The sequence below is a fragment of the Vigna unguiculata genome, chromosome 6 (assembly GCF_037176805.1).
Source record: "Vigna unguiculata cultivar grain cowpea cultivar isolate G323 ecotype 2 chromosome 6, ASM3717680v1, whole genome shotgun sequence".
NCBI lineage: Eukaryota > Viridiplantae > Streptophyta > Magnoliopsida > Fabales > Fabaceae > Vigna > Vigna unguiculata.
The window spans coordinates 4882229-4891205 of NC_140797.1; the positions used below are offsets into that span (position 1 = coordinate 4882229).

At 35.5% G+C, this 8977-nt stretch overlaps 1 pseudogene; it reads right to left on the minus strand.

Moving 5' to 3' along the window:
* Positions 1-2724: 2724 nt before the first annotated feature.
* On the minus strand, positions 2725-5501 carry LOC146885417 (uncharacterized; annotated as a pseudogene).
* Positions 5502-8977: the final 3476 nt, after the last annotated feature.

Consider the following 8977-nt stretch of genomic DNA (forward strand, 5'->3'; position numbering starts at 1 on the left):
GTGTGTGGTTAGGACGTAACTCTTTGAATCTCTAGGTCAGATTTCAGGGTGGTGCCTCAGTTGGTCGGGACGTAAGTCCATGACCCTTGTTAGTGGGACTTCATGGTGGTGCCCCATCTATATAATTTAGTAAGGATTCAACGTAAGGTTGCATCCTGACGCTATAAGGAGTCAGTTAGACTCACATAGAGCGGACTGAATCTTGTGGCGAGAGTAGCAAGAGGCTTGAAACTCATTAAGGGCTAACCTTGTGTGTGGGGGATTGAGACATTGTAACACTTAGCTTGGGGGTGAGCAGCTCAGGGGTGAGCAAGGAAATCCACCACAAGTGCAAGCATCCGCTGAATCTGACTAAATTATACGTATCCAGATGAGTCGTGTCGAGTCTTAGTGTATTGTTTGGAAGGTCATGACATGCTTGGGTGATGTGTGTATAATTGACTGTGAAAGTGTATATGATTGTATGATAAAACTATTTTTCGGCTTTAGCTTACCCTTTTGCTTGTTTGATTGCTTTGCGTGTGGTCCCTTTGCTTTTGCGATGGTCATCAATTTATTGATGTGAGTAGATACGAGGAACACCCGTGGTCAACAGGGAGGTGATGGTTCCGTTGCTTAGCCTCTGGACTGGCTTCTGATTTTGGACTTTTCTTCTAAGGCGATGACCCATATACTGTCTGGCCTTTGGGCTTTATTTTTTAAACATTGTCGTTATTCCTTTATACTTTCTTTTTGGCATTGTAGTGTATCTTGGTTATTGTACGAAGTAGTGTTCATACTCCAGGACTACGCTACTATATTATCCTATGTGACGTTTATTTTAATTTGGATTATTAATTAAATGGGACGTTACAGTTACAAATGTTTTTACAAATTTAGATTAGTAAAAACATGTTAAATATATCTTAAAATTTGATAGGAAACTACTTAATTTTCATACGAAAATTACTAAAAATTATTTATTATTTAATTTTATTTCATACTAAGTTTTAATTCACAACAAATTTATATTATTTTAGAAATTTTTCTATAAATTTATATTTGTTGAAATGTTACCATAATTATAATATCAACAGTATATTAATACATTAAGGTAAAATAAATATTTTTTAATCATAAATATTTTAAACATGTAATTTTAAAAATATTAATAATTTTAAATATTTATTTAATAAAAATTAATAATCTTTATTTCTATTTTATTTGAATATTTCTATTACAATGACCATAAATTAAAAATATTATTAATCATATTATTACCAAATTTATTAAAATATAATATCATATTTTTATGACATAATTTTATATCATATTTAAATAAATAAAAGATGGAACGCATACGTTACTGCTAAAAAAATGTATATTTTTTACTAAAATTTTTACTTAAAAATATTTATAATTTTTTTTTTTATAAATAATAAATATAATATCAATTATATTATTTTTCTAAAAAAGAAAAACCGTGCATATGCACGGATTACATACTAGTTTAATCCTTAAAAAAAACATTTTTCTCTCTTGTCCGTAACCAACATGAAATCACGTTTTGGGTCCTTCTTTCTATTTCTACTATTTCCGTTTTTATATCTTCTTTCTCCTTTTTAATACTCATTGCAGAGCCTTTTCTTTCGTCAGTTTTTATAATCTTTCAGTTACTATTCACTTTATGTTTTGAATCCAAATAGATTAAGAAATAATTTAGTTTAAAGGGTGATGTAGGATTATCTTGTTCCTTTTTAAGATTTATGAATATGGTGTGAGTTGATTAAGAAAACTAAGTGAAATCCCCACTCGACATTAAAATAGCATGTTATCTAGATGTGAAAGTTCCTGTCACAAAGCTCAAGAGAAGAGGATGATGGATTGATTCAAAGCAAATAAGAGTGGGAAACAAATAAAAAGAGTAAAATCCGAGACACACACACAAAGGAAGAAGAAAGCATAAAATGGAAAGGAAATGAATGGTAAAAATGTGAGAAACACACCACTACAAGGCTAGGCTAGAAGTCATGGCAACCTTGAAGATGAGTGGATGTGTGCCGCCACTTGAATCAATATTCAAGATAAGGCTTAAAAGCATTCAGTCCCTAGGGAGGAAGACTTGGACAATGGTTGATACACAAAAATGTTTAATTTCTCCAAAATGTTCAAGCCTTGTACAAGTGTTAGAGGTCCCCTTAAATAGAAGTGTCTAGGGGCCTCTTAGAAAAAACAAATAAGCTAAAAAGGATTACAATGCAAATAAAAAAACCTAGAATCTAAAAAGGATGCTCCTTCTAGATGTTTCTAAACTTCCTCTGTTTTGCCATCACTTTGAGGGTGACAAGTGGTGGAAAATAGGAGTTTAGTTCCAAGCTTTCCACATAATGTCCTCTAAAAATGGCTCAAGAACTTTGTGTCTCTATCACTTACAATTGTTCTAGGTATGCCATATAGTCTTACAACTTCCTTAAAGAAGAGATTTGCAATATAAGTTGCATCATCAACTTTGTGGCATGGAATAAAATGGGCCATTTTTGAAAATCTATCCACAACCACAAAGATGGAATCCCTACCCTTTCTTGTCCTTGGAAGCCCTAGAACAAAATCCATTGAGATGTCTACCCAAGGCATGGAAGGGATGGGTAAGGGAGTGTAAAGGCCATAAGGTTGAACCTTGGACTTGGCTTTCATGCATGCTATGCAAGCTTTGCAATGTCTACTAACATGCTTCCTTATGTGAGGCTAATAAAAATGTTCCTTTAAGACCTCGAGAGTTTTGTTTGACCCAAAGTGATGCATTAAGCCTCCCTTACATGCTTCTCTAATGAGTGATGCTCTTAGGGAACCTTGAGGTATGCAAAGCCTCTTATCTTTAAAAAGGTACTGATTGCGGAGGTAAAAGTCTTTGCTTGCCCCTTGGTGGCATTCACTAAAGATGGAGGCAAAATCATCATCCCTTTCATACAACTACTTAATATGATCAAAGCTAAGAAAATTGGTTTCAAGCATGGAATGGAGGACATGCCTTCTTGAAAGCACATCTGCCACTATATTAGCTTTCCCTTGTTTGTGTTTGATCACATAGGGGAATTGTTCAAGGAATTTTATCCACCTTGCATGTCTTTTGTTGAGTTTACCTTGCCTCTTCAAAAACTTAAGAGATTCATGATCACTATAGACCACAAACTCCTTATATAGAAGATAGTGTTGTCAAGTTTGCAAGGTTCTCACAAGAGCATAAAGATCTTTATCATATGTGGAGTAGTTGAGATGACTTCCTTTAAGCTTCTCAATAAAGTAGGCTATAGGGTAACCCTCTTGGAGAAGCACTACCCCAATACCCACATTAGAGGCATCACATTCTATTTCAAAAGTTTTGGAGAAGTTAGGTAGGACTAGGAGTGGTGCATTGATCAATTTTTCTTTTAAAGTTTCAAAGGCCTTTGTTTGATCAAACCTTCACTTGAAGTTCACACCTTTCTTAACCAACTCATTCAAGGGTGCGGCTATATTGCTAAAATTAGGCATAAATCTCTTGTAAAAGCTAGCCAACCCATGAAAGGACCTTAACGCACTCACACTCTTGGGTGTAAGCCAATCCTTGATGGCCACCACTTTCTCTTGATCCACATGGACCCCATGTTTGCTAATTTTGAACCCATGGAAGATCACATGATCCATGCCAAAGACGCATTTTTCCTTGTTAGCATACAAGGATTGCTTCCTTAAGGTTTCTAGCACACTCCTTAAATGATAGGAATGGTCTTCTTTAGAATGGTCTAAGCAGATGGTGCACGAGCCTCATGAAGGTGCTTGGGATTGGTCAAGCCAAAAGGCATGGCTAACCATTCATATAACCTAAACTTGGTTTTGAAGGAGGTTTTCCATTCATCAATTTCCTTGATTCTTATTTGGTTGTACCCACTTTTCAAATCTATCTTTGAAAATATGGTTGCACCATGAAGCTCATCAAGCAAATCATCTAATCTTGGGATGGGGTGCCTATACTTGATATTGATGTTGTTGATGGCCATACAATCTATACACATTCTCTATGTCCCATCTTTATATGGAACTAGGATCACGGGCATAACACAAGGACTCATACTATGTTGCACCCACCCTTTTTCTAATAACTAATTCACTTGTTTTTAGATCTCCTTAGCCTCCTCGGGATTGGTCCTATAGGCTAACCTATTAGGCAAAGATGAACCTTGGATGAAGTCAATTTGATTTTCTATGCCTCTTAGAGGTGGAAGTCCCTTTGGGGGATCTTGGAAAACATCATTGAATTCATCTAAGACTATAGACAAGTCTTGGGGACATTTAGGAGGAGGATTTTGAAAGGATGGAGAAGACTTACTTGGATAAGCAAGAAAAACTTGTTTTTGAGAAAGCATTTCCTTTTTAACTCCTTTTAAGGAGATCAAGCTTTTGGCATCCTTGATTTGCGCCTCTAGCTATGCATTCTCTTCCTTTCTATTGTCAAACATTTGTCTTTGGTCCTTACTAACCTCATTGGGTGATAGAGCTAGTAGTGTAATATTCTTGCCTTGGAAGTTAAAAGAGAATTTACTGGTATGGCCATCATGAAAAGCTTTTTTGTCAAATTGCCATGGCCTTCCAAGAAGAATATGAGTTGCTTCCATTGGCACTAAGTCACACAAAACCTTATCTTTGTAATTCCCAATGGAGAAGGTGGTGAGGACTTGTTTATCAACATTTATTTCACCATTCTCACTAAGCCAAGATAACTTGTAAGACTTGGCATGATGGATGGTGTCCAAGTCAAGCTTGTCCACAACCCTTGTGCTAGCCACATTGACACACCTTCCTCATCAATAATGAGGGAACGTCTTTTTGTGTATTAGGCACCTTATATGAAAAATATTTTCCCTTTGAGATTTTAATTCCTTTGGGACTTGGACCAACATGCGCCTAACAAGTAGAATACCTCCTTCACGGGGTTTGATTTCATCCTCACTTGAAGAAGAAGAAGTGTGTGAAGAATTACCTTTAGGGGAAGAGGGAGGAGAATGTTCACTTTCAATTTCTCTTTTAGAGTTCAAGAACATGTTCCTCCTAAAAGGACAATTTGCGGCTATGTTACCAAAGCTCAAGAATTTAAAACATTTGATGGAACTAGTTCTTGTCTCTTGAGAAGAATTTGGTTTATCATGCATGGTTCTAGATGAATTTGTCTTAGGAGTGGGGTCTTGGGAGGACTTGGAAGGTGTTTTTTCTTCTTTTCTTTCTTTACCTTTCCAAGGTTTGGAATAGTATTCATTGTAAGGAGTACTCCTCTTGGCCTTATGTTTTCTTTTCAATTGGTTTTCCACTTTCAAGGCCAAGTGTAAAACTTTGCTAAGAGTGGAGTACTCATACAAATCAACCACATCTTGGATCTCCCTCCTTAGACCACTCACAAACCTAGACACCTTTTCCTCTTCATGTTCATCATGGAGTCCTACCTTTAAGAGCATGGACTCCATCAATTTGAAATACTCTTCAACACACATGGACCCTTGTTGAAGTCATTGGAGCTTCAAAGGAGTCTCCCTCCTATAATAGGAAGAAATAAAATGTTTGTGCATCTTAACTTTAATGTCCATCCAAGAAGCCGCGAGTGGTTCTTGGTTATAATTGTTCATACAAACTTGATGCCACCAAGTCATGGCATACTCTTCAATTCTAAAACTTCTAAATCAACTTGCTCGTGCTCACTAACTCTATAAATACTAAAAATTTGATCGACTTTTTGCTCCCACATTATGTAAGCATTAGGATCATGTTCTACTTTGAACTTTGGAATTTTGATGGGAGGAGGTTGCCTTTGATGTGGCACATGGTGCCTTCTTTCTCCACCTCCCCCAGGCCTCCTTCTTATTCCCTCACTTCCATAGGATTTCACGGATGGAGACCGCCTCCTTGCTCTTCCCTTCTCTCTTGGTTGGATTTGTTAATGTTGTTGAATTTGTTGAATTTGTTGTTGCATGTAAACTTGAAGGGTTCTTTCATGTTGTTCTCTTTCTTCTTGTCTCTTAAGCTCCATTTGTTGGAGGAGACTAGTGACATCAATGATGGTTCCTTGATATGCCACAGGAGTCACCACTTGAGGTGAGTATGGAGAGGCTGAACCTTCTTCCTCTCTTACATCCTCCAAATCGGACTCAAATCTATGTTTCCCTCCAAAACAACTCCAGAACTAAGACAAGCAAAGAAATTGGTTAGCAAATGGCAAGAAACCCGAGACAAGTGTAGCCAAAATAAGATAAACCCGAGTGTTTTTTATCGCACTCCCAACCCTCATAAAGCAAGGCTACACTCAAGAATCCACCAAAAGGAGTGAAACACTTTTAAAGTTTTTGAAAACTTCTCAAGACAAGATCAAATGGCTTGACCACTACACTCAAAGGAAAGCAAAGAAGGAAACTACTATGACAAAACAAAGAATCTAAAGACAAGCAATAAAAGCACTTAAAGCCAAGACAGTTAAAATCTAAGGAAAGGATATCAAGGTGACAAAACTTTAAATCAAAACAAGAAAGAAAAGCACATTTAAGACTCCATTTGAAAGCACTTGAACATTCACTTCCTAATCTTAAATAATGTATACACTAAGAAAGATAATAACCGAATTTATATAAGGAACCAATTAGCCAATTTCACCCAACACTTAAGTATGAAAACTAGTAGCATAACTCTTAAGGAAAAACTCACTTCTAGATCACCAAGGAGCAAGATTGCTCTCGGTTTTGGTGTTAAAAAGATGCAATTTTTTTTGTTCTTTCACAACTAGTTTCACAAGATGATAATAAAGTGTTCTAGGTAGCTTGGACACTTAGTTCTCGAATTTATAGGTCAAAATCAATTTCAAGGCATATACATTAAACAAGATATATAGTTCATGCAATACTCGAGCACTTGGAAATAAGGAAAAGAAAACTTCAACTATCATATGACATATGAGTCAAATCAAAAGTTAGGCACATTTAAAGACTCAACATGACATACACAAAGACACCAACATGTAGCTATCATGTCTTTAAACTCATGAATTTAAAGCTCTATTATTAAGCATACAAAGACATGTTATCCAACAACATTTAGAAGCTAAAGAGTCACAAAAACCGAAGCCAAAATTGCTACAACATAACCTGAAAATGTTGTTTTTCGTATTCTAGGCAACTCTGACATTCGCTCACTAATTTGATCATAACTCTCTCCACAGAACTCCAAATGCGTTCATTCATTTTTGGTTGGAAACTAAACTCACAGGGCTTTCTTTTGATATAAAGAACGTCACTTTTGGACCATTAAGATAACTGCAATATTGTTTTCAAAAACGCACATATTTCTGGCAGCACTATTTTTTTTTTTTGTGTTGAAGAGAAGTTGATTTTGGACCAATCAAAGATAGCTACACAAGACATGGTTAGAACATGAAAAACACCATATTCAAGGAAAACCAAAGCTCTAGATACCAAATGATGTAGGATTATCTTGTTCCTTGTTAAGATTCATGAATATGGTGTGAGTTGATTAAGAAAGCTAAGTGAAATCTCCACTGGACATTAAGATAACATATTATCTAGATGTGAAGGTTCCTTTTACAAAGCTCAAGAAAATAAGAAGAAGGATTGATTCAAAGCAAATAAGAGCGAAAAATGCATAAAAAGAGTAAAACTCGAGACACACACACAAAGGAAGAAGAAAGCATAAAATGGAAAAGAAATGAATGGTAAAAATGTGGTCATCCTTTCTAGATGTTTTTAGAAAGCATTTTCTCTTTCTCTTTCCTCCACATGTGCTCTCCCAAAAAGCCACGTAAATGTGCCATTTGTCCTTCCTTGTCCCACCTCTTAATGAACCTACAAAACAAGTTAAATTTGAATTAGAATGTTGGTTAAGGTTAAGCTAATCTTGGGTCAACAAGTCAATCCCAAAGTCAAGGTCAACAAGTCAACTTTAAAATAGTCAACCAAAACCAACTTTATGGAATTGAAACTAAAGTGATGCAAAATAAAGATAAAAAGGACAATGCCTTCCCTTTTGACATGCTTCTAGTGACCCTCCTAGGGTTGACATCCATGGAACTTGATGAGGTGGTCATATCTTCATCAAAGGGTAGGGTTATATAGTTTAGCGGATTGACGGTTGCTAGGGTATCTTATATATAGGTTAAGTGGGATTTTGTTTCAAGAGGAGAGGGGAATTAAGGAGGAAGTTGCGAGCCTAAAGAACGAGAGAGGGAATAAAGAGGAATCGTGGAAGGTAATGCCACGAGAGAAAACGGAGGTTGAAGACCACTAACCAGGTAGGAAAAGTTGAACTTTTGTGTTTTTCCTTGTTTATGTGTTATCACTATGTGAGCTTTGTGGATTTTGTTACGGCTGCATTTGATGCATGGTGTTTTATCTTTTTCCAAACTTTCTTGAAGCTTTGATTTGTTGGGGTTGTTACACTTTCCGGTGCATGTATCGTGTAGGTTCTTTTTTGTTGAGATTTTTTAGGGCTTTTGAAAATACGAGAGATATGAGATATATGAGAGATATATGGAATATGTTATACGAAGGAGTATGTTATACCCTATATATAGAGTAAAATATAACAGAATATCAAATATAAAATATTTAAAATATCTTTCTCTTATTCTAAAATAATAACTAATTTCTAGAACTGAAACATATTTGTAAAACTAAAATATTTCCTAGAAACTAATTTAAATAAAAAAAAGATATTAAGTAACACTCTCAACATTTCTCCTTGCTTAATATCTGTTTATTTAAATTTTATATCTTTAGATTCAATTCTCCATCTTTTGGTGTTTGATTTTCTTTTCTTTTTGTGCTTGTAATTATTGCTTTTCTCTTTCTTCTGTGGAATCACATCATTCTTCAATTTGATATTCTTCTTTGTATTTCTTCTTCTATCAGCATCATCTTCTTTGTCAATTATGAATTTCATGGTAGTGGCATTGGACCTTTTATGAATA